This window comes from Triturus cristatus, chromosome 1_2 (assembly GCF_964204655.1).
Source record: "Triturus cristatus chromosome 1_2, aTriCri1.1, whole genome shotgun sequence".
Lineage (NCBI taxonomy): Eukaryota > Metazoa > Chordata > Amphibia > Caudata > Salamandridae > Triturus > Triturus cristatus.
Genome location: NC_140580.1, coordinates 156113600 through 156140361, shown reverse-complemented (window position 1 = coordinate 156140361; position 26762 = coordinate 156113600).

The following is a 26762-nucleotide window of genomic DNA, read 5'->3' as shown; positions in this document are numbered from 1 at the left end:
ACATAAAAGACTGTATTACCAGACCAATGAATCAAATAAACGCAAAGTAATGATTAGGTCAAATCAGAATGAGTTTTAAGCTAAGAGAGATGTCGGATTTAAGAATAGAGCTGAAAGGAGGTTCGTGATTACTAGTAATGTAGGGTGTATAGGATCACTCCACCTGCACTTGTGTAAGTGTGGTAAGGGGTGTAAGAATTGATATGCATGTTTAACTTGCATTTTTTAAGCTAATTGTGCAATATAAAGTATTCTTCTATTTATTAGAAATGATTCAGTTTGCTGTATAAAGGAAAGTTTACAACAAGCAACAGTTTTTTAACTGATGGTTCATACATAATGGAACTGAATAACAGCTCCTTTCAGTTAAATCTTTGTTACTGTTAATCGATTTGCGTTTGATTGTTTTTCTAATGTATTGTTTGTTTGTATGTATGTTTTTATGCTTAACAGCCCTGAAGAAGACCCATGTGAATAGGGACGAAACGCGTATGCTGTTTTCCTCTTGGATATGTCATCCTGTTTTATCACAATGTTTGAGTAACTTATGAATAAAGATGATGAAAAGCAATCCGAATGTGAAAGTAATCTGTGTGTTATATGACTAATATAAGCCTTTTGCTGTCATATGTTCTATTACAAACAATGTACAATTTTTGTGATCTATAAAAGATCTCTTTAGACTCTCTCAATAAAAAGCTCTGCTCTGCTCTTCAAAATTGTGAATTTATATGTATAGATTTGGGGTTTTTCGGTTAACCCAAAAGAGTGAGCATATTTAAAACGTCTGGGACGAACAGTGTGCAGGCAAAATTTAGACCATAACCGTTATTCTGTTGTAAAATAGCCATAGTCTTTCTGCCCCCCTTGCGGGCATATCGAGGCAATAGCCCCTGATTTCCCCCCTCCCCAGGGCGGCAGAAGGCCCACTAGGCACAGACTTTTTTGCGGAATGTGCCTACCTCTGGATTTTGGGTCCTAGCGCAGCTGGCACCCAAGGAAACCTAGCAAACCTATACATTTTTTAAAACTAGACAGCCAGGGGAATCCAGGATGTGGTAACTTGTGTGGCTCTCACTCGGTTCCGTTACCCAGAATCCCTTGCAAATCTCAAACTTAATTAAAAAAAACACATTTTCCTTTCATTTCTGTGATGGAAAGTTCTGGAATCTGCGTAGATCCATGAACTTCCACCCAGGCCACATTCCCCAAAGTCTTCCAATAAAAATGATACCTCACTTGTGTGGGTGGGCATAGTGCTCGCGACAGGAAACGGCCCAAAACGCAACGTGGACACACCACATTTTTACAGGGAAAACTGACCCTTTGTTTGCAAAGGGCCCGATTCACAGAACTAACTTAAGACAAAATCCTAAGCTTACTACCATTTTGGTATTCACAGAAGGCACTTACTCATTTCGCTATTCACAGAAGTTAGTAGTCCTAACTTTAGGACTCCTAAATGCCTTCTGTCAATACCGAAAGTCTTAAAGTTAGGATTTTTCTCAGTTTAGGAGTAGTAAAGTTAGGACTCCTAACTTTAGGACTCTTAAATTCCTTCTGTGAATACCGAAAGTCCAAAAGTTAGGATTTTTCTCACTTTAGGAGTAGTAAAGTTAGGACTCCTAACTTTACTACTCCTAAACTGAGAAAAATCCTAACTTTAGGACTTTCGGTATTCACAGAAGGCATTTAGGAGTCCTAAAGTTAGGACTACTAACTTCTGTGAATATCGAAATGAGTAAGTGCCTTCTGTGAATACCAAAATGAGTAAGTATCTTCTGTGAATACCAAAATGGTAGTAAGTTTAGGATTTTGTCTTAAGTTAGTTCTGTGAATCGGGCCCAATGTGTCTAGCCGTAGATTCTGAACCATAGCTCTGCCGGCACCTACGGAAACCTAGCAAACCTATACATTTTTGTAAAAGTAGACACCCAGGGGAATCCAGCATAGGGTAACATGTCTGGCTTTCACTAGGTTCTGTTACCCAGAATCCCTTGCAAACCTCAAACTTTGTAAAAAAAGAAATATTTTCCTCACATTTCTGTGGTGGAAAGTTCTGGAATCTGCGTGGATCCACAAAATTCCACCCAACCCGCATTGCCCAGAGTCTTCCAAGAAAAATGGTACCTTACTTCTGTGGGTAGGCCTAGTGCTTGCGACAGGAAATGGTCCAAAATGCAACGTGGACACACCACATTTTCACAGTGAAAACTAACCCTTTTTTTGCAAAGTGCCTACCTGTACATTTTTAACCCTAGCTCTGTGGCACCTGGGGAAACCTAGCAAACCTATACATGTTTTACAACTAGACACCCAGGGGAATCCAGGATGGGGTAACTTGTCTGGCTCTCACCAGGTTCTGTTACCCAGAATCCCTTGCAAACCTCAAACTTTGTAAATAAAAACACATTTTCCTTACATTTCTGTGGAGGAAAGTTCTGGAATCTGCGTGGATCCACACAATTCAACACACCCAGCATTTCCAAAAGTCTTCTGAGAAAAATGGTACCTCACTTGTGTGGGTAGGTCTAGTGCCCGCGACAGGAAATGGCCCAAAACGCAACGTGGACACACCACATTTTCAGAGTGGAAACTGACCCTTATTTTGCAAAGTGCCTACCTGTAGATTTTGAACCCCAGCTCTGCTGGCACCTAGGGAAACCTAGCAAACCTATACATTTTTTTAAAACTAGACATCCAGGGGAATCCAGGATGGGGTGACTTGTCTGGCTCTCACCAGGTTCTGTTACCCAGAATACCTTGCAAACCTCAAACTTTGTAAAAAAACACATTTTCCTCCCATTTCTGTGGTGGAAAGTTCTGGAATCTGAATAGATCTACGAATTTCCTACCACCCAGCGTTCCCCCAGGTCTCCCGATAAAAATGGTACCTCACTCATGTGGGTGCCCCAAGTACCCGTGATAGGCAAGGGCCCAAAACGTATTGAGGAAACATCAAAATGACCTATTACAAAACAACCTGGTTTTGCAAGGGGAGTCACCTGGGTTTTTGGCCCGGCGCTCGGCGGCCATCTTGGGAAACCTACCAAACCTACACATTTCTGAAAACTAGACACCCGGGGGAGTCTAGCAAGGTATTGCTTGCGTGGGTCCCCCAACGAATCCCCTGCAAACCTCAAATTTAGCTAAAGGAAATCACTTTCTTTCTCAAATTTCTGTGTGGGAAAGCTCTGGAATCTATGTTGATCCCCAAATTTCCTACCACTCAACATTCCACCTGGTCTCCCTATAAAAATGATACCTCACTCGCATGAGTGGGTCAAGTACCCGCAACAGGCAAGGGCCCAAAACGTATGGAGGAGACATCAAAATGACCTATCACAAAACAACCTGGTTTTGCAAGGGGAGTCTCCTGGGTTTTTTGCCCCGGGCTCGGTGGCCATCTTGGGAAACCTACCAAACCCACACATTTATCAAAACTAGAAACCTGGGGGAGTCCAGCGAGGTATGGCTTGCGTGGGTCCCCTAAAGTTTTCCTACCCAGAATCCCCTGTAAACCTCAAATTTAGATGAAAAAAATCACTTTTTTTCTCAAATTTCCTAGTAGGAAAGTTCTGGAATCTAAGTGAATCCACAAATTTCCTACCACCCAGCGTTCCCCCAGGTCGCTCAATAAAAATGATACCTCACTTGCGTGGGTGGGTCAACTACCCGCGACAGGCAAGGGCCCAAAACGCATTGAGGAGACATCAAAATGACCTATCACAAAACAACCTGGTTTTGCAAGGTGGGGTCACCTGGGTTTTTGGCCCCGGGCTAAGCGGCCATCTTGGGAAACCTGGATGGGCCATCACTTGCAAGATATGAAGGAAGAGCTGGGCACAGCCCAATTTACACTTGAATAGGCTGTGTCCTGCCTCCACCTAAAGGACTGGTTAGTCTGGACCTAGGACAGATGAGGTAGGATGCATGGTGACTTTAAAAAGCAATCTTTGGATACTTCTACCCTACTTTAAAGACACAACTGGGTAAAAATACTGGATCTTAGACACCCACTTTTCAGTACACATCTGGAAATGTGGATACTCTTCTAGAAACAAGAACTGCTCAGCTGCTGAAGGACTTCCACTTTAACAGCCTGCTGGACTACTGCCTTGCTGTGCTGCTGTCTTGCTGTGCTGACCTGCTGCCTGCTGCCCTTTTGCCTGGGTGAGAAGGAATGGACCTGCGCCTCTTGATCCCAGAACCCCTGAGTGGCTCCAAGGGCTAGTTGGCTGACCTCCTGACTTAAGCCTCAGGGACAGAAGACTCCAAAACTTTGACTCAGCAACAGGACTATGTCATCTCTGAGTCTACCCTGCCAAGTGGTGTCACCCTAGTCCTGGACTCTTGGAAGTGGGTCTAAGGTACTCTGACAGCCACAGAGGATTCAGTGGAACTGAAGCATCTCCTCTGATGCATAGTGCAAGCCCAAGCAGAACCAACGTATTGGCACTACTGTGTAGATCGGAACCACCACAAAGGCACACATTACATCGCAGCCCTTTGCAGCATTGTTACCACCACTGCGTGACACATCCTCAGCACAGGTTCTCGCATCCCTCATCAACGGCAGGCCTTGATTACAATGCTGGGCTCTGCATCACAGCTTCCTGGAATTGACTCATGCCTGCCGCATCCTTAACTCCAGACTTCTCATCAAAAGCCGTGGTCGATGGGATCCTCGACGATGAAGCACGACTTTACACCGCTGCCTTGCTGCATCTCAGAACCGACTCATCGTTTCTGCTGCATGATGCATCTTCGATGCAGTTACTTGCAATGCTCATCAAACCAGTATTTAAGGTACTCTGTTGAGTGGGCCTGACTAGGTCCCTGTAGCAGGCCCCCCTTCATCGAAATTGACCTGAACTTGTGAATTTGCCCCTTTTGGCACTATCTTCACTAAAATCTTTAATATTTAATATCTCCAGTTCTACTAATTTTTGTGTTATTTTGGTCTTGTTTGTTAAAATGTACTCTCTTCGTCTACAACTATTTGTGGTGTGTTTTCAGTGGGTTACTGTTTGAAGTCTTGCACAAATACTTGACACATTGCCTCTAAGTTAAGCCTGACTGCACTGTGCCAAGCTCACCGGGGGTTGAGCACAGGTTAATTCAAGCTTTCAGGGACCTTTAAAGAAGATGTGGCTAGATATACTAGATGCAATCAATACAAATGTATTAAGAGAAGCAGTTCTTTCAAATAATCATATATAGAGAGAAAATACCATGTTGGGGTGTTTTTCTTAAATAGTTGGGATGTTATCATAGGAATTAAAGATATAGGAAGAAAAACATTTTTTTTTATTTCGAACATTATCATAAGGTGCTGGCTATGAGGATTTATGTGGGCTTTTAATAGAATAAATATTAGCTGAAGGCAGCACCTAGTGTAATCATATTTCAATAGTTAAGCTTCTTATTCTGCTTGATATTGTGCAACATAAAAACTGTGTTCGATATTTTATTAAAGGAACTCCCCAATTTGAAAAATTGGCCTGAAAATCACCATCACCACCAATATACCCACGATCAATCACACACATCGAAGAAACAGTATGTCTCTTATTGATGTGTCTGCAACCACTAGTCCACTACTCTATGTTATTTAAATGTGCCCTGGTGCACTTGGGGATGTTTTGCTTAAACAGGCGTATGGGCCAAGACCACCTAGCGAGACAGATTTTTAAGTATGGATCGCAGTTGTGCTCGATCAATTAGATTTTTATGCATTCTTGGTTCTTTGACAAGATCAAAAGCTTTGAGGCAAAACAATCAGATTGGAGTGACCACTCCCGCCTGCATTTGGGAATTGGAATAGGGGCATACAGACAGAGAATTGGTCCCTCTTGGTAGAGGTAGAATATCCCACACAGCTAACCACTAGGATCTCAGAGTTCCATCTGGGAGAATTGGCGAAATTCAAACAGAACCAAGATATGGTCTAATATTGATCAACGATATGGGCTGGTATGATAGAACAATATTAAAAGTGGTACAATGTTTAAAGAAAAAGTTAAAGGCAAAAAAGTGTAAGCAGAAAAAGGCCTAGAAAGCTGCAAGGACAGCTAACATTTGGTTTGATAAAGACTGCAGACACTTAAAAAGGCTCATTAGAGAATCAAGGAAGAATCTCAGAGTACAAAATGATTATGATAAGAAGAAGAATCTCCAGAACCTAAACATAAAATATAAAAGTTGGTAAATAATAAAAAGAGAGGAAGGTTGCTGGAAAAATATGCTTGAATCAATCTTAACAAACATAACAAAAAAATTCTGGCAACTCATGCAACAGGGTTGCGGGTAGGAGAGGGGCTCCTTAAGAAGTGTTGTGGGGGAAGAAGCCTGAGTCAAGCATATAAAAGAACTGTAGTGAGCAGACCAGGAAGAAGTGAGTAGAATAGCTTTGGCTGATAGAGTTGAGGAGATTGAAGGACAGTTTTCTTTACAAAATATTAAAGATACCATAGGGACCTTGAAACTAAATAGAGCGTCGGGCCCAGACAACCTACCCGCCATTATAATTAAAATCAAAATCGACTGGTAGGCAAAATTCTTCCACTGTGCCTTCCAGGGCTTCCTGTCTACCAGCAAGCTCCTGGAAACCTTGAAGGGCTCAATCACCAGACCCATACATTAGAAAGACGACACAAAAGAAAAAAAATTATGGACTGATAAACCTCCTTGTTGTGGGTGAAAAATTGTTTGCTAAGATCATTCTAGAAAGCCCAAAGGACCGGGTGGAATAAGATTGTTTTCCCAGAGCAAGGGTGGTTCAAGGAAGGCCACTCAGTGACTGACTAATGGTTCAGCTTATAAGCATGCATAAGGCAGGCAGTGGAACAAAGCAGCAATTTGTTCTGCTGCTTTGTTTACTTCCTTGCTGCCTTTGATTCAGTTGATGGGCATATCTATGGGAAATGCTCATTTAAATGAAAATCTCCCCATGTCATCTAACTTTCATACAGGTTCTGCACTCACAAAACTGGGCCCAGGTAATTTCTGACATAGATGGCATATTGGCCTGTAAAATACCAATTAGATCTGGCCTACACCAAGGATGTGTCTTGGCCCCCTTGCTCTTCTCACTTTTTATCACCGCTGTATTAGCTGAAGCAAAGGCTCTCAGCTCAAAAATGGACGGTACCTATATAACATGCCTCCTATACACAGATTAAATGGTCATTATTATTATTATAATGGATATGACGGAAAGAGGCCAACAAAACAAATTCAACACATTTCTGGAGTACTATAATAAGAAGAAGCTCATGATAAACATGAATAAGACCAAGGTGCAAGGATCTGGGAATAAATCTGCAAAATCTGCATGTTATTTGGTGCCGTAGAAATTAGAAACAGTGAATACATATATTCCCCTACAGACCTGGTTAAAAAAGGTCTGAAATGGAAGGAACATATTGAGATCCTCCAAGAGAGAACCCTGGTATCAAAGGCAGCCTAAAAAAGTTTAACAAATATTATGGAGACATGTCTGTACGACCGGTTTTGACCGCTTACCATGCCATGGTTGCAATTTCAGGATGTTGCTGAATTACTATGCATAAGTGGCAAATTGAACTGGGAGAATGAAGAGGGAAAATGCCTAAAAAGCATGCTATTGCTGCCAATGTCAGCAATGAACAAGGCAATTAGAGTGGAAACAGGAATACCTTCCTGAAGCTACTTAGCATATGCCGATACAGTAAGATTCTGGCAACGTCTGGAGGCAGAAGAAGGGCAAGAGATATCTTGATGTGTAAAACTGAGATCTTGCACAGCGAGCTGAAGTGGGCCAAGAGTGCCAAAAGAAACCTGGACGAAATATGTAGGATCCTGGCGGCAGACCCTTAAGCAGAGAATTGGCCAGGGACCAGGGTTCAATTCCTGACGCGGCAGGGTTGTGGACCAGGGTCAAAACGGACTCGATAATTCTCGCCTTGGTACCTACTCTAACCAGGAACACACTCGGCAACTCTGGGCATTAAGCTTGCCTCATCTCTACAACGGCCCCCCACAGATGCTGGGGATGCCTGGTTTCACCTTGGAGATACCCAGAAAGGGACCATCTCACAGGGATAGCCAGGACGGGTTCCCCAGCGGTCTATAGCGCCGGGACACTTCCTCGTGAGGTAGCTGTTCGCGCTTTACAAATATCAGTATTATTATTATTATTTAGAGTGCTCTAACAAGAAGCTCCAGATAGGATCCCAAAGGGTATTTTGAGCACCTTGGTAAAAAAATAAAGCTAGAAAACAGGATATGCAGTAAATCCTCTATTCAATTTATGTTGATGTACTGGCAGAAGGAGGAGTTGTTCTCGTATATTGATGCTCTACCAGCAGCGGCTGCTACACGATGGGGGTGGTAGGGCGGGGGAGGGAGAGAGGAGAAGAATTAAATAATAAAAAGGACTTAGCTTTAACTGCCGGCTGCCGTCTTTCCTCTGTCCTCCGTCCTTGTTCTCTTCCTCTTCCTGTCCCAGCTGGCAGCAGGAAGCACCTGGGCAGAAAGTCTCCCCTGAGCAAAACACAATGATGCAATGCAGCATTGTGATTGGTCTGAGTGCTGGGGATCAGCGCTGAGACTGCAACAGGGACCCTGTGCATGTTCCGGACCAGGCTGTTGAATGCAGCCTGGTAGGAAAATGCAAAGTGCGCATGAGCTGAGTGGTCGGCCCAAGAGGGCCAGCCAAACAGTTCATGTGCACTTAGGCAGTGCACAGCACTCCTTCCCTGCTCTGGCCAGCCCCGCCCTACAATAGTTATTGTCATTTTATTTTTCCTTTTCGGTAGTGGGGCAATGCACCTCCGCCTTAGCTGAGGACCCGCCACTGTGCTCTACCAAACCCCAGACTAAGAGCAGAGATCTAAGACTAAGAGTAGGTATAAACCTGTGCCACATTAGTAGCAAAGTGGAGGCAGCAATGTTGGATGTGCAGGGAAAATGCACTTGTGGGTTACAATTAAAATGTGATTGCCCGCACATCCTTGCACATTATGTGAGGATGCACACACCTCAGAAGGCACTTCTAAAGCCACTCTTCCTTAACCCTTTCCGTGCTCATGACGGAACCACTCCGTCATGAGCCACGGGTGCGCTGTGCTCATGACGGAGTGGTTCCGTCATGCTGCGGCCGTTGGCGGCCGCTCCGCCCACGCGGCGCTAATTCCCCGCCTGTGCGGGCGATTAGCGCAATGGGCGGAGACGTGACGGAACCACTCCGTCATGAGCACAGCTCACCCGTGACTCGTGACGGAGTGGTTCCGTCATGAGCACAGCGCCACCGCAACTGCCCCCAAACCCCCCCAGCGTCGCGGCGAAATTCCTGCCGCGGCAAAGGGGTTAAATCTGGTACATACGAAGCGAGGCAAGCACCATCACTGGTAATTGAAATGCGTTTTTTAGATGTGACGTGCTTCAGGAACATTTTTAAAAGGGGTTTAAAGTCTAGTTGTGTAAAGTCTTTTAACTTTTTTATATGCACAATGATAATTTTATATAATATGGTTTTATGATGTTTTACGACCAAGTTCAAAGTAAACATTCTCTTGACTTACTAGTCCATTACATTCAAATGTGGTCTAGCGCATCCTAGATGCATCCCGCCATCTCAGCCAATCCAAGGTACATTGTTTCGCCTGTTTTTTGCTGATCATCACAGCGTGCTGTACTTTTCAGACTTCTTCGAGTAACTCCAAGTGGTATTTCTGCTTCATCTATCATTGCTGCATGTATAATAGGAAATTAAGAACGCTCTCCAAGGGTATATTTTTTGCTGGTGCCAAGATGTTTTCTCTAGCGATGACAGTTCCGACCTTGCCAAGATGTTTTAATATATTCCAATAAAGACGGGAAATGCATGCATGTGTTTTGTATCCCTTTCTATCAACAGATTCATCGTAGAGGTTTGGCAGCTAGGCGTGCTGTCTAATTCTATTTTAATGAAGTGCTGGAGCCTGCTAGAAACACTTTCTGCTTCATAAGCAGACACTCCGATTACAGTATTTTCACTTTGTTTTTCAAAGCAGAGCTAAAGAGAGACAATCTAATTATGTATGCCTCGGTATATTTGTGCTTTTTCTGTTTAAAAGCAGTATTCCCTTTATTTTGACTCTAAAACATATTTAAGTTTGTATACTACAAATATAGCGTCAAAAAATAGAAATGTCACACAAAAATAAAGACGGGCGTGTTTGGATCAACACTTTTTACCACTGGAACTTCCTTTGTGAAGTATTCTGTTGCGTCATTTTCCCTTGTCTATGCCTGTATAGAGGTGCAAAAGGCATAAGAAAATCTGTTTTGATGTTAAAGGAGTAGTGCTACCTGAATTGCTAGACCACATGCCATATGCATGAAAATACTAGCTAGCCCAGATATGATTCTGCCTTATAGGACTTCAATTAATGTGCAGCTGGAAACAGCCTTCACAAGGAAGATTTTACTACGGTGTGCCTTTACCACACATTTACAACTCATTTTTTGACCACGGTCATGCCTTTAACACACATGCCTTTACCACATATTTAAGGTAAGTTGGGAGTGTGGGGGGTCTCCCCCGACAAATACAATGGGGCAGATTTACAAGCCCCCTGCGCCACCACTACGTCACTTTTCGTGACGTACAGGTGGCGCAGGGGGCTCCTCCATATTTACAAGGAGAGGAAAAGCCACCCTGCGTGACTTTTCCTCTCCTCGTAAATATGGCCCCTTCACACGCAGCACTTTGCGTGGAAGGGGCATTCCATGGGTGTTGCTGTGGGTGTCCGCATGCAACACCCATGGAACTAGACACATCTCCAGATTTACGAGAAATCGTAAATCTGGAGATGCGTGTGAATGCTACGCCACCTCTAGCGAGGCGCAACGAGGAGAAATGTTTTAATTTCTCCTTGCTTCTTCCTCTTTCAATGCGTGCTGCATTCTACAGCACACATTGAAAGAGGAAAAAGCATCTTGTGATTGTTTTTGTGCAGGAAGGTGTCCCTTCCTGCACAAAAACAATCTCCCCACGACGCAGGCATCCTTTCACCATGGTGCAAGGGTTCCTGGGCCGGCGCATGGCTGCAGTTTGTACGTCATCGCAGGGGAAACACAGAGATGCGACATATTCTTTTAAATACGTTGCATCTCTGTGCTTCCCAAACTAACACAGCACGGCGCAGCAAAATGACTTGCTGAGCCGTGCTGCATTACTTTGTTGTAAATCTGCCCCATTGTTTTTATATATAAAAACAATGAGTAGTAATGGCATGCGTTGTAAAAGCATATGCGTGGTTAAAAAATTGTGAGGTAAAAAGTGCGTGGTATAGGCATGCAATGTATTTACCTGCGTTGTTCCGTTGTACAATCATGTGCAGCTGGGGTGCCTGCGTCTAACAAATAAGGGACACACCTTAAGCCAGTGTTTCCTAGCCACCAAGACTTACAATGAACAAATGCATGAGCAATGATTAAGGTCTTTGGCCACTCCTCCTGGCACCAATGGCACCCAGTAATATTTCAACTAATAAAATAATCTCATCAAACCTATAATCAAGCAAGAAATCAAAACTAAAACTGTCACCTAGGACGAGTTAAAACATGGTTTGCTAAGAGAACCCGAGGACCGTATGAAAGGCCCGAGACATCCTTGCAAAACAACACTACACCAGGCTCCTTCAACGAGTAGCTACCAGTAAGAATCTCTTCTGTGTCCATTCCAGCCTACTAAATTAGAAGCTTTTTGCTTGGCTGAATTATTATATGTATAGCAACATTGAAAATTGTTCATTCAAAAAGAATATGTATTTTCCGAACCCTTAGATGATGTTTAGTGATATATTTAAAGCTTACTAAAAGTATTACCTTGATTCCAGTGGCATTCAAGCTACAACTATTATGTGTTACTTATATAAAGGCATTCCATATCTGCAGAGCCTTTTTAGGTCTCGCCTAGGCAGCACTTGTGCTGTCTCATTAAGATTTACAGTATATACTAAAGTGGAGAAGCTTTGTTTAAGCTCCACCCACTCTCCGCCCATCTTTTGGATTGGCTTACTGCTCAAACTACTTTCTTCCTGTCCCTCCCCCTCCCTCCCTCCTGCAGTCCGTGACTTCTTGGCGGCCCCCTTTACTTGTTTGTTACACATGGCTTGTGCTATTTCATTTAATACGTATCTCCATTAGCGGATGAGGTGTTTCCTTTACATATAGCAGCCACACCCACTTTCACTTTTGAAACAGCAGAGTTGCCTCCATGGGACACCGAGATAATCTCACGCCCCTTGCAGCATGTAACCCTCGAGGACAAGGTGAGTGCGCGCAGGGTCCACAGGGGCAAGCACACAGAAAGGTAGAGTCTAATATTTTACTGCCCTCTCAAGTTTCCCAGAGAATAATAAAGCTTTTTCGAGCCAGACCTGAAAACAGCACTGTCTTTATTTAACGTAATATAAATGTTAACAAACATTCCCAGAACATTTCAAGAGCTGCGTTGAGCTATCTCAGTCCCTGCTTTCGCTCACAAATCTTACATTTCCTGGAGTTTCCTCCATTGTCGTTTCTCATCTGTTCATTCTACTTGTCACGTGAATCTCGCTTCATAGTAGGCCTGGGCGAAAATTCCATTCCGCTCGCGGAAATTGCGATAATTTGACATTTTCGCGGTTTCTTGCTCGTGCTGTAAAAAAATACATTCTTGTGTGCGTGCGATCACCTTACCTGAATCCCCGCGTTCACCGACAATTTTTTCCGATCCGGTCACGTTCTCCACGAGATGTTGGATTGTTGGTAGCCATTTGTGCTGTCTCGCGACAGTTCGCGCCTGCATTAACATCATTTGTCGTGCGATCACGTCATTCATCGCGCGATCACGTCTTTCTTCTCGCGATCATGCACCGCAAGAGTATGAGATGCTTGAGATCTCGAACACGTAATTCTTCACCGCGAGTGAGAGCGTGAGGACGCGTTCACGTCATATCGAACGCGAGCGGGCTGGACAAGTGAAAACAAGATGGCCGCGCCCGTGAGCAACCGCATGGGTAAGTTGGTGAGCCGCGATCACGCAGAAAATACCGCAAACGGGCGGGAAAAAACCTCCGCCTCTTCGCGATATTTCCGAGTGTTTGCGGAGATTTTTAACATTTTCGCGATAGTTTGCGAAAGTGAATTTCGCAAATTCCGACCACCCCTACTTCATAGTCCCGACAAGCCATTTCCTGTGGTCCTCCTCTGAAGCATTTCTTCAAGTCAGGCAGGTGTGTGACACTCTCAGGCAGTCCTGTCTCTTGAGCCACGCTGAATTTAGAGCTGTTAATTTATGGCAGTAAATAGAAGCTCAAACACTCCATAATGCAGCTTTCTCTTGGACAGCATGACCAGGTCAGTTCTAGAGATATGATGTCACGCTACATGGCAGTGCGCTTTTATCGAAAGTTTTAAAGCCAGGTAACTACCTTTTAATCAATAAAAAGATCACAGCTACAGGCCATCAGATAAAGAAAACTGTTGTTTGAGATGTCGTGTGGTGTGAGCGCCAAGTATGAATCATTTCTGTTTGTGGTTTTAAAACATTGTTCCTGCCCAGAGAGGCCTCTGTTGCAATCTTAGATTTCCATGGTTATGGTCTAACCCCATATAAAGGATCCTTAAATACTTCATGTGATCGGCGATGCACATCTATGACATCAGTGATGTAATATATAAAGTCTTTAAATGACTTCATGTTATATAGCATTACACATCTTTGATGATAATAATACCAGTATTTGTAAGCGCGAACAATTACCCGAGGGTGTCAAGGCGCTGGGGGCCATTGGGAAGATTAAGCAAGCTATTGCCCAGAGTCATATGGGGCAGGGCTAACCTGCCACCAGCACCTATTCCCCAAACTGTGAGCCCCTGTGTTCCAGACTCAGCCACCCGGGCCACACCTCTTCGATGTAATATGTGAGGCCTTTGAATGACTTCATGTTATCGGAGATGGATATCTTTGACATCAATGTAATTTAACGTCATGAGTGATGTAGTATGTGAAGTCAGAAACACGGCATGTAGGGGGTGCATAATATAGTTAGCTCAGTAAATTATAGCTGTTAAATTTCAGTATTGTTTTTTGCTTTTAAACATCACTTTTTGTGTTATTTGAACACCTAACTAAAACATCACTTTAACCTTTTTGTTTTTTCTGTGAAATCTATTTATCTGCACACATTTGTTTACTAAAAAAAGGTCAAATTGAAGTTATGGTTACCTTCGGTTATAACAAACTAACATATGTTTAAAAAAAAAATCTGGAGAAACCACAGTTAAAATAAGTTCTGTTATAAATTAAAACGCCCACTCTCCGCCCACCTTTTTCATTGACTTGTGTCATTGTCCACTGTAAACTGTGGCTGTTTATTGGTCAATAGGCTTAGTAGTCCCTCCTTAGCACTGCCTTGTCTCATTTTCTGACCTCCCATGGCGACACCCCCACACGTGTGTTGTTGCTCCGTAGGCTTTAATTACAGCCTCCGGGCACAATACACGCTCTATTCTAATGCATTTTATACATTTTATAGAACTCATTTTTAATGCAATAGGTCTCACATTTGCAAGAGTTTAATCTATTGGCATTGTAAATGACCATGCCTTTTATTTATCTGTTTTAAAAACAACCCATAAATGCCAATAGGTTAAACTCTCATAAATGCGAGACCGATTGCATTGCAAATGCTTGTTTACATTTCTGTTGGCTGCCCTGACTTATGCACTGAGGTGATCATGACTAGTAATCTTGAATGGGGTGGCTACTAACACCATATTCTGTATGTGTTCACTATTACAACACTAAAGATATTAGTAGCTCGGAATGATTTTCATTCTTCATGAATAGCTCTTATTACAGAAAAGGTTGGATACCCCTGGACTAGACAAATGGCAATAACAATTAGAGCAGTGGGTTTTTCTACCTTGACTACACCATCACATGACAAGATCAACCACATGGAAAGCTGCTTTGGCCCCACCATTAAAATGCATGTATCTGTTGGCACAACTGAACTTTAATGTTCCAAAGTATTTAAATGCATGTATTTACCAATGCTGTATACATGCCTTACATGCACAAACGGGGTTTAACTAATCGGATGTGAAAGTGTAATGTTTGTGAGCATTTTCAGAATGAAAAAAGCTGCTCATACATTCCTGTGGAAGGATTTCTTGAGGGTGGAATGATACACCAAATAGAGAATAATATAAGGGCGTGTTGTGTGATGTTACAACGCATACCATTACAACGTATGCTTTTACAGCGAGGACATTAGAACGCAAAAACCACTACAACGCATAGGTTTACAATGTATACCGTTACAATGCAATCCCATAGACTAACATTAAAAATACCATTAGACACACTGCATTACATCGTATGCCATTACAACGCATAGCATTACAACGCAAATATAAAATACTGCAAAAATAAAGGATTACACCCTCACAAAATATTTTGGAAGAAAATTATAACATGACATTCTGAAAATATTATTATAAACGGTTTAAAGTTACTTAGATGGTTTTAAAAAACGCAAATAACATAACACTGATTCAAAACAACGAAGATGCACTGCAAAAGCAAATTCACACTTTTCCTTTCTCTATTGCTACTAATAACTCTAGATGCCTTAACAAAACAAAGTGGCTGCCATTCTAAACAAACACAAAACAAAACTTCTTGGTAAGCATTCAATTTTAAATACAGTTTCTGTCACATTTAATTTCTACATTTAAAATGCAATCAAAACCATAATTTGTTTGCAATTAACATTCAGCACACCAAAACGTATAAATTGAGCCATCCACCATTTTGTGCTCAGTGGATCACTGACTTCCAGGGTGTCCACAAGCATCGGAGCACAGAGAAAAAAGGAGACACATTGCTTTGGAACACTACCACCTAGAGATCAAGTAAGTAAAATAATCCCAGCAAACACACATAGGTATAATACAAGGTAAACCCTGAACATTTTCTAATAGTAATTATTTTATTACTCCACTGACTTCTGCTTAAATCTATACAAACACACTCACAATAGTAAGTGTTTCTTACATAAATCAACTGCTAATTTAAGAACCATGTTTCAACATTATCCATTAATGAAAAATTGAAAAACAAAATTACTGAGATTGCATTGCAAAAAAAAAAGAAGTATACCATAAACTGACAATTAGAAAACTAATATTCAAATTTCACCTCAGGGAAGGTGCTGGATGGTGGTAAGGGCACATTTACTATTCCTACTCTGACAGGTGCTTGCCTCAGGGAAGGTGCTGGGTGGTGGTGGAGGCAAATTTACTATTCCTACTCCGACAGGTGCTTGCCTCAGGGAAGGTGCTGGATGGTGGTGGGGGCAAATTTACTATTCCTACTCCGACAGGTGCTTGCCTCAGGGAAGGTGCTGGATGGTGGTGGGGGCAAATTTACTATTTCTACTCCGGCAGGTGCTGGCCTCAGAGAAGGTGCTGGATGGTGGTGGGGCAAATTTACTATTCCTACTCCAACAGGTGGTTGCCTCAGAGAAGTGCTGGATGGTGCTGGGGGCACATTTACTATTCCTACACTAACAGGTGCTGGCCTGAGAGACTGTGCTGGATGGTGGTGGGGCAAATTTATTATTCCTACCCCTACAGGTGCTTGTCTCAGGGATAGTGCTAGATGATGGTGTGGGCAAATGTACTATCCCTACTCCTCAGGTGCTTGTCTCAGGAACAGTGCTGGATGGTGGTGGGGAACTAAAATTAATAAATCGATCTTGTCAGGTATTTAACACAGTAATGTACAATGACCCCTATTTGGGCTGCCCTCAAATAAAGAATACAACTGTACATACATTTTTTAAAAACTGATGCAAAAAACAGTACATTTCACTGTTATTTCACTAGTTCTTTTCAGATCTGCAATATTATTTGCAAAGAATCAAGGCTTCAAACAAAGACACCACAACACACTGCAACCAAAACCCAGGAGTACCGGAACATTGAAAAAGAACAGGTAAAAATCTGATACAAAAATATCCAAAAAGGTTTTGAAACTTTATCACCAAATAAAAGGAAATGTCAAACTATTCCTGAACCAAACTCCATTAATGAAATAAAAAAAACACTACCAGGATTAATGCAGTATATCACAACTAACTACAGAACAAAGAGCATTTTTAATATTTACTGGTCTAATGCTAAGCAACCATCCTCAGGAAAACAAGGCAATGAGAAATATACAATAATTTATTCTTTTCATTTCTCTACAGTTCAAACCTAAACACAACACCAGGGTGAAGGAACACATCTACAAAATCAACCAAATCAAGACCTTCAGAAGTAGCTGAGCACACACCGAGCCATACTATACAAGGTAAAGGTGCCGATTCCGATCCTGGAAAAACCGGGTATGAACCGTCGGTCAGAGCGTTTTCTCCGTCCGACTCGTACCCGGGAAAAAAACATTACGAACATGGAAGTACGATTCGCACAGAAACACCATTTCCGTACGAATCGTAAAAAACACCGACCGACGAAAATATACATACGAATGTGATCCGGGAATGCTCCGACGTGACATCACGCTTTCAGGCAGCGTTTCACGAACCAGGAAGTACGATTCGAACCGACAGCAGTCCGGACGGCAATATTTTTACGGCACCCAAAAAGTGCCGGAAAAGCGAAGTACGCCGCGAAACGACCATATTAGGGGGCCCGGTATGCGCCGTCCCCCCCCTGCCCCCGTGAGTACGCGCCGAACCCCCCGTGTATGTACACCCGTGTACGTACGAGTCGTACTCCCCCGTGTATGTACACCCATGTACGTACGAGTCGTACCCCCCGTGTATGTACACCCATGTACGTACGAGTCATACCCCCACCCGTGTATGTACACCCGTGTACGTATGAGTCATACCCCCACCCGTGTATGTACACCCGTGTACGTATGAGTCGTACCCCCACCCGTGTATGTACGGTGCGTACCCCCAGCGCTACGGGTGTACATACACGGGGGGGTACGACTCGTATGTACATGGGTGTACATACACGGGTGGGGGTACGACTCATACGTACACGGGTGTACATACACGGGGGGTACGACTCGTACGTACACAGGTGTACATACACGGGGAGGGTCGGCGCGTATGCGGGCACATGTCTCCATGGTTGCTATGGGAGTTCGGTCCGTACGGTGCATTTTCCATACGGTTGTAACATCAGACGCACGGGATGGATCGTACTTGCGTGCTCGGACTACACTTTTCACATTTGTACGTAAAATCGTCCGGGGATGTGTCGGACAATTTTCCGACCCGAGGACGTGTGGGGAAATTTTCCAAATGCGATTCGTATGGACTTTTTCCCATACGAATCGTACTTGGCAGTTTGTACGCTACTTGTACGATTCGTACGGTAAAAAGACCGGATACGAGTCGTACGGGGAACATTTTTCCAGGATCAGAATCGGCACCAAAATGTAAGAAAATATTCAATAAACAAAAATAACTTTTCTTCTCAGGTTTTAAGAAAAAAATACATTTGTAGGCAAACATAACATTGCCTTTAAAATAAGAACTTGTGAAACAATTTTAAAAATATATATTTTTCAAATAAATAATGGCAAAACATTTTTTTTGCAGACTATTTTTAAAAGTTCTTGTCAAATTCTGAAAATGAAAAGAACAATTTTGACTTTCTTTCAGAACCAAACAAGCCATAACACAACACCAAAAAGAGGGAACAAATTGAACAAGAATCCAATAACACACACCATCAGGTTTGGGAATTACCGTTCAGACAACAGAGAACCCTATCGAAGGTAAAATATTTCATAAAGTCAAAAATAACTTTTTTTTCTTAAAGGTATCAAAGCAGCAAACATTTCGTAGCCAACATCACAAAGCCTAAGAAACTAAACACTTGTTAAAATAAAAAAAATAAGAGGCTGTAAAATAATAAACATTCATTTTTTCATACAGGTTAATTATTTTTTTCAAAAATCCTACACCAGATCACTAAAGCAATGTTTAGTCTTTTTTTTGCTTTCTAAATACAGAAAAAGAATTGCAGCAAGGAAACAAGCCAACTATTTAAAAACAAGCAGGGGAAATAGACTGCTGCGTTAGGGTGCCTACATTTATTGTAAGGAGAGATCAACTGAGCCCAGGTGTCATTGGAGGTGTGTGCAGTATTATGCATCCCATTGCACAGGCAGAGTGGTTAATCTTAGTGACAATGTTGAAAAAAACAACCTATCATAACCAATCTCTGCAATGGAGATTGAAGTTTGAGAAAATATTGAACAAATAAAAGCCATTGCATCCACCTCTAATGAACCATTTGGCTCAGTTTTGAGGGAGGTTCCCCAAAACATACCTATGCATGTAGATAGTTCTATGCCTACTATTCCTAATCTGTGTCATATTATACACAGACAAAAACAGGTAAGTAACCCTCAATGTGTTACACCATAAATCTACTCAGACATCAACATTCCAGAGGAATTAACTGTAACCTCTACTAACAACATTAATTTTGCAGGACAATAAAAACCCTCTAAAATTAATACAACTTTATAGCACCCCACGTAACCTTGCTAAACTAGAGAATAGTGATATTTGGCTGATAGATGGTATGTTTAAATCCACCCCCCATGCCTTCAGCCAAATATACAATATAAATGCCATCATTAACAACACCACTGTTCCTTTAGTGTACAGTTTACGGCCTGATAGACAAGCTACAACATACACTGAATTTTGGTCAGTGATAAAAACCAAAACACTAAATAAAAGTCCTAGAAAAGTGATAATTGATTTTGAATGATCTATGATTAATACCATTACTAAATTATACCCAGAAACCCAAATTCAAGAACGTTTTTTCCACTTTTCACAGGCATATTGGCGGAAAACAAAAAACATCCTAAGGTGAAGATTATATTTCAGACAGTGAACTCCAATATCAGTTAAAGAAACCAACATCCTTATGCTTTGCGCCACCCAATTGTGTAGATGAATACTACACAAGAATTACTGATTCTGACTGCTTTACACGAAACAATGAGAAATTGGGCACCTTACTAAATTCTTTTGAAGACACCTGGGTTGGCCATCTAAGCAGGTCGGGTCGCAGGAGGATACCAATGTTCCAAATTGACTGGTGGAACTGTTACACGACCTGCTAAGAGGGTGGTGCAAAGACTCATAATGCCATTGAGGGTTGGCACAACTTCTTCAACAAATCTATCGGGAAAACCCACCGAAACTTCTATCATATTTTGGAAACCTTGGAGAAGGAGAAAAGTTACCAAGAAATGAGAATAGCACACTCTTTAACAGGTAGTATGAACCCACGTATATCCAAAAAAGTAAGGACATGTCAGAAAGACTATTGGTACAAATGCAACAATTTACGTTGTCTGTGGCTTCTGACCACCTGGAAAATATTGCAAGCAAAATCATCTAACCCTCTTCTTCTAACTTACTTGCCTGTTTTTACTTCAACAATTAAATTGGCATTTTTAAAAATAATTTTTGTACATCTAATAGGAATCCTACCTGCACATGTCTTCTTTTTTCAACTTTTGGTGAGGTTTCAATTCATCCTGTCACTAAAAGTCTTCTTCACTCCAAAAATCCACAATCTTTGTCCAAATATCCATAAATATCCAAGTGGCCGAATTCAACAGAGAAAACACAGACGAGCGTAAACACCAGTACCAACAACATATTTGCTGGTCTAAAAAGTTTTGTTTTAACTGAAAAAACGCAATCCCAAACAAACATTTTAATCAAACAACCCGAAAAGAAAATGTGAAGCACAGAAATTCTTTTTTTACCCAATCCATTTTCTTTACAAAAAATCCAAAATGCAGTAATCTATATAAAAAACAGATCCCACCAAAAAAGCAATCCATCTTCGCCCTTTTGTAGGCCTGCATCCCATCAAACAAATCCTTTTTCAACTGTTAGGCACGTGGCTTTGATTGCAATAAAACATCCAACAGTACTACAAAAATATGTCGCCAAAAAAAGTTAAACTTTTCAAAATCACTTTTTTTTAAATAAGTTAAAAAAAGTATTCCATTCTTTTTATCAAGATATACTGTTTTAAACTTATCTTGCAATACCTGCAATCACCCTGACTTAAGCCTAAAACAGCTACATGCATAGGAAGAAAAATTGGGTAAAATCAAACAAAACATCGTATTTTACACCTAGTACCATATAACTTCCTCCCTCCTCTCTCCTTGCAAAAAATCTATCCACCTACAACTCTACATATAACTTTATAAAAGTTTTTACCTGGCCGCCGCTCTTCTTGCATCAGATCGTAATCTTGACGCTGCACCGACTGTAGAAAAAGACGTTCAATCACGTGCGTCAAGCCGAATAGTAAAAAGGACAATTATTATCATTGATTTTAATGCAAACGTATGGGAAAAATATGTTTTTAATGTTGGAAAAAATAAATACAATTTACATAATTACAAACAGATTAAAAAATGTTTTACCTTTTATCTTTTAGTTAACAAAAGTTTATTGATTTAATGAAAAAGTATTTATTATTTTTAAACGTTATTTAATTCTATTAATTGTTTTGAATTATTCATAAAACATAATAAAAACTTGACATAAGCGTACAGTGCTTGATTAATTATTTTAGATTTAATATAAAATATTTTACATTACATTGTGTTTATATTTTACAATTATTTAAATCTGTAAAACATAAAAATACATGTAAAAAAAATGTATACTAAGGTATTGAAATGAATACCTGAGTATTAATACACTTCCCCACCCACAACCCCTATATCCCTCACATCCGGTGCCTAAGGGATTATGTCGGAAACCCATACATATTATCAATTTATTTAAAAACATTATAAACAATTAATTGAAATGCTATACAATTAATACCCATGTATTAAAATTAATTCATGATTATTAAAACACTTTCCCACCCATAACCCCAAATTGCCTCACATCCCGTTCCTAAAAGAGTGTTACAAACCCATACCTAATATATCTATTTTTTTACTGTTAGAAAATATAATTTGTAAAATGTAAATTAATACTCAGGTATTCACATTAATACATGAGTATTAACACAACTTCCCTAACAACCCCTTGATCCCTTATAACCTGTACCAAAAAGACAAAGAAACAAATCCATTTGTAATAAAACTAAATCAATTGTCCTATTTTAAAATGTACAATTAATACTTTTAATATATAAATTTTAAGCAAAGTAATAGCTTAAAACAAATAATATAACAACAAAAACCACTTACCTCAACCATAATTGTGTTGCTATAGCTTGCGTTGTAATGGTACCTGCGTTGTAAAGGCATGCGTTGTAATGGTACCTGCGTTCTAAAACATTTGTTATAATACCATTACGATGTAATGCCTGCGTTGTAAAGGTAGTTTTCCCAGGCTGACTGCTGCACTGTCAATCCAGACATGAAACTGGTAGGAACTGGATAACATCAGCTCTTAGAGTCCTTACAGGATGCTATTAGTGTTACAACTCTCCAGAATTCCCCCATCTTAGGGAACGGAAATACCTTGCACCCAATGAAGCTCCTGTATAGGTCACTTTGAGGAGTTTCCTGAATCAGAATGGTCAATGATTTGTTAGGCCTCATGGCTCCACACGCCTAGAGGCTGACTGTTGTGTTTCAGTCCAGCAATCAGGTGCATAGAAGTTGAGCAGAAGTTCCTAGCATATATATATTGATGTGCAAGCTCTGTAGATATGATGGGCATTTTGGATAATACACTTGAATGAATGTATGATAATACAACGTGTGGTGTTACCATGCGGAAGGTAACAACCTGCGTGGCTTTACATCGCAAGTCATTTCTACGACTTGCGCTAGATGGTTCGCTGGACTTAGGAATAGTATAAATTACTATTCCTACTCATGTTAGTGCAACAGCAGGGAATGTGTTGGATTTAAAATCCAACACATTCCCTGGTGTTGCACGCCACCTAGCTCAAGTCGTAGAAACGACTTGCGATGTAAAGCCACGTGTGGTAACAACGCGGTCGTTGTAACAACCGCATTGTTACATACCTGTGTGGTAACAACAGCATTGTAACTGCTGTTTCCCCACCTGAATCTCATATTGGAACACTGCAGCAGCCAGTAAGTCCTTTTTTTTGCTGGCTTAGAGTGGTCATGTGTCCATGACTCTGGGCATACTCCTGCATCCTGATTTTAAAGTATGTATACTTAATTATTTAGGGGGACAGATTATCACACAATTCAATAGTTCAGATTCACAATAACAAGACTTCTCAGATAGATGCAGCCAGGCACATAAGAGAGCGGGAAGTTTGCATTGCTTGGGTAGTTATATGTTGGCAACCACAGCATTAATTTGAGGGGTGAATAGGAGATCTAGGATTGAATAGGACCAAAAGTCCTCAACTTCCTTTGCTTTGGTGGGCACAGTACCTAAACAAAAAGACCAGATTAATGAAAGAGCTGAAGAGTCTGATTTAAGTATTTGCTTATGCCATTCAGCCAAAACAAGTTGTGTCCTATTCCATTGTTGCACATGGTATAGACATTTGGTGCTGCTAGACTGGCTGTTTGAGTTCTTATCCATACACATGTACATATCAAAGTCTGCATTCACATAGACATAGATTTGCTGTTGATCTAGAAGTTTGGAGAGAGCCTGTTTGAAGCAATGGTGGCCTATGGGGACTAATGCACAGTGCTCCGCTGGAGAATATTACTGAACATCCTATACATACAAGTTGACTGCACTCCCAGAGGAAAGAGCTGATTACCCAGAACAAATCTTTATTTTGTCCATTTAGCTATATGAAATGATCTACAGTGTCTCATGGAGGTTCAGAAGAGTTAGGGAAGAATGTTGACTTTCGCCCATCATGTTAAAAGGTTTCTATCTAATCAGGTAGGACAGATTGCATAGGACACATGCTAGAAGGATGATTGAAGACCAGAAAGCAGTTGAGATTGTTCAATGGATTCTTCTAATTCTTACATACGTTTTTTCAGTGATTTGCGGGGTTGTTAAGCTAAGTTGGAAACTGCCCAGTTGCTGGTCAACACAAGAGTGTCTGCAATAGGTCATTTAGGGATGGTAATATGATTGTGTATTGTAATTCTTCTGTAAGTGTTTATTATGCTCATTGTATCACTTGCCACAGTGAGAATATTGTCTAATGTATGTAGCAGAACATGCTCACACATTCAGTTTGGGTGATTTATTCCTTGTGACAAACTTGCTTTACACTTCCTCTGTAAAGGGTTTAAAGTTGGTGAATGATATTGAAGGTGTTGAGGTTTATGAGTAAGTTCTCACAGTGTGGCAGGTTACAACTACAGGGCAAGAGATGAGTGTGTTTGCTACATCAGTATTGCTGATTTCCTTGAAGATATTACATGATTCCATTACTTGATGCAGACTTCTTTATCAGGATAGGCTTCTTATGCTTTCCATATTACTTTTAAATTAATATGTGAGGTTAGTGTATCTTTAAAATGTATTACACAGTTTGGAGTATACAAATACATATTTTAGTTTTTTCTGATTAAAAATAACAAAAAAAGAATCCTCAGAATATTGCAAATTAGTGGCAATGACACAAGGTGAGGCAGGTCCGCTTAAGCAGATTAATGACAAAATAGGGTTAATAATTGAGGCACAACTGCAAATGCTATTTAAGCATTCAGATCAACAAAGGTTTCCTAATGGTATATAAATGTAAGCAACTACTAGTGCTTCAAGGAAAAGAGTCTCTACCGCTTAGCATGGGTAATTCATTGTACACAACAACAGCCTTAGCTGAAGTTTTTTCTGGTACTTCACATTGTCATTCTCATTAACAAATCAATATTAAATGTGTTTAGGTCTGGCAGAACACTACGGAAGCTGATATTATGTATTATAGGAATTCTGTTACTGTTATTGTTAGAATTTCCAAATTAAATTGTCTAATCAATTGTCAAAACAAATCTGGAAAAGTAATGAAAGTGAAATAAAGATTCTCCTTGAAAATTTCAGAAGGTTGTATGTCTGTTAGGAGCAGACATAAAACTAGAACCTGAAGTGTGAGCTTAATGGTAGGTGACTGGGGTAATCTAGAAAAATGTAGGGAGATGTAAACATCTTAAATGGATGAAAATGCATTTCCCTACTTGACAGAAACAGCAATTCTGGATTCATTACACTCTTCATGTTATATAATTGTATAGCTGATATGCTTTCAAATTGAAGAAAGAATGGAAGAAAGCAAAAAGAAAAGCCCTGGCAAGAAGAAGATGGATTGTGACATTGTGTCCATATATAACCTCAGTTACAATTTATTAAAATAAGTAGGTCAATGTAATGGGCTACAATCTGACTTCAAAAAGCTTTTCTGACCATATAGCAAACACTTAAAAAGATGCAAATTCCCTGATACGATGACTTAATAAACATGATTAACATTGTATCTATTAAGCCTTCAGGAAAGCAGTATTGTGATTACATTAGCAAGTACATTTTCACACAAACCCATTTAATTCCATGTAGATTAAATCATATGACAATCATTTTTAATCGGATCCATTGTGGGACTACTACACTGACAAATATAAGGGTAAACTCTAGAACAACATTTTTTGTGGAAATCTAAATAGCAAAAAGCATTTTTGGGGTTGAGGGGGTTTGACATTCACTGGATTGCTCTGGTAAATTCGCAATACATGTAGAATAAAGCTGTGTGCAATAAGCCATGTTGGTTTTTGTGCCTTTTGTTCCCTTCTGCTGTAGAACTGTAAATATTATGCAATTTGATATGGAATTTATCTGTGACTGAGTAGAGGCTGAGCCTGGTATACTAAGAGGATTATTTGCTAACATCCTCAGCATTTTATTCTTGATATTTAATACAAATTTTAATCTTCTAGCGCTATTGTGTAGATTTATTAAACCGATGACATTACACTATTCAGATGCATCTAAGAACATAGGGAGTTTTCTTTCAAATGTGTTGATTACATTCATCATCGAAGGCAAGAGGTAGTATTTACATGGAAATGCCAAAGTAACAATATTGTTTAGTAAAATACAGCTGGCTTCTGTAGCATGCTCCATTCTCACAATTAAATACAATGCAAATAATTCAACGGGTTACAGTGCCATGTCTTTTTCAAATGTATCACTAACTGAAGAGAGAGTTGTGAAACAACTAAATAAAAAAATATTAGAGATAACACAATGGTGCATTTGTTTGGGACTGAATGGAATTTAATTTTAAATCCACCTATATGTAATGTTTTTAAAAGGAAAACATTTATGCAAAATTCATATTCATAGTAATTTAAAAAACAAACAGACGATTCTTTAGATAAATAGTGAATGAAATGCACAAACATTGGAAATGTGGATCTATAACCTTGATGCAGTTAACAACTTGAACAAAAGGAGTATGATTTTGACTTTCCAGCAGCAGATATGGAATGAAAGCTTCACTTGTTCAGACAAATAACAATACTTTCATGATGTGAGCTACAGAAAAAAGTTCTAACATCAACATTGACAATGTTATGATATATATCAACCAATAGAAAAAGAGATACTATCTGATCAATACCCCATTTCTGAAAGATACACAGACTATGCATTTACAAATACTATCTAGAAGTTAAATGTATCATAATGATTTGGTTGTTATGTTTCAATCTCATCCCTGATCGCATTGAAACCTTTTGCGGCGGTGCA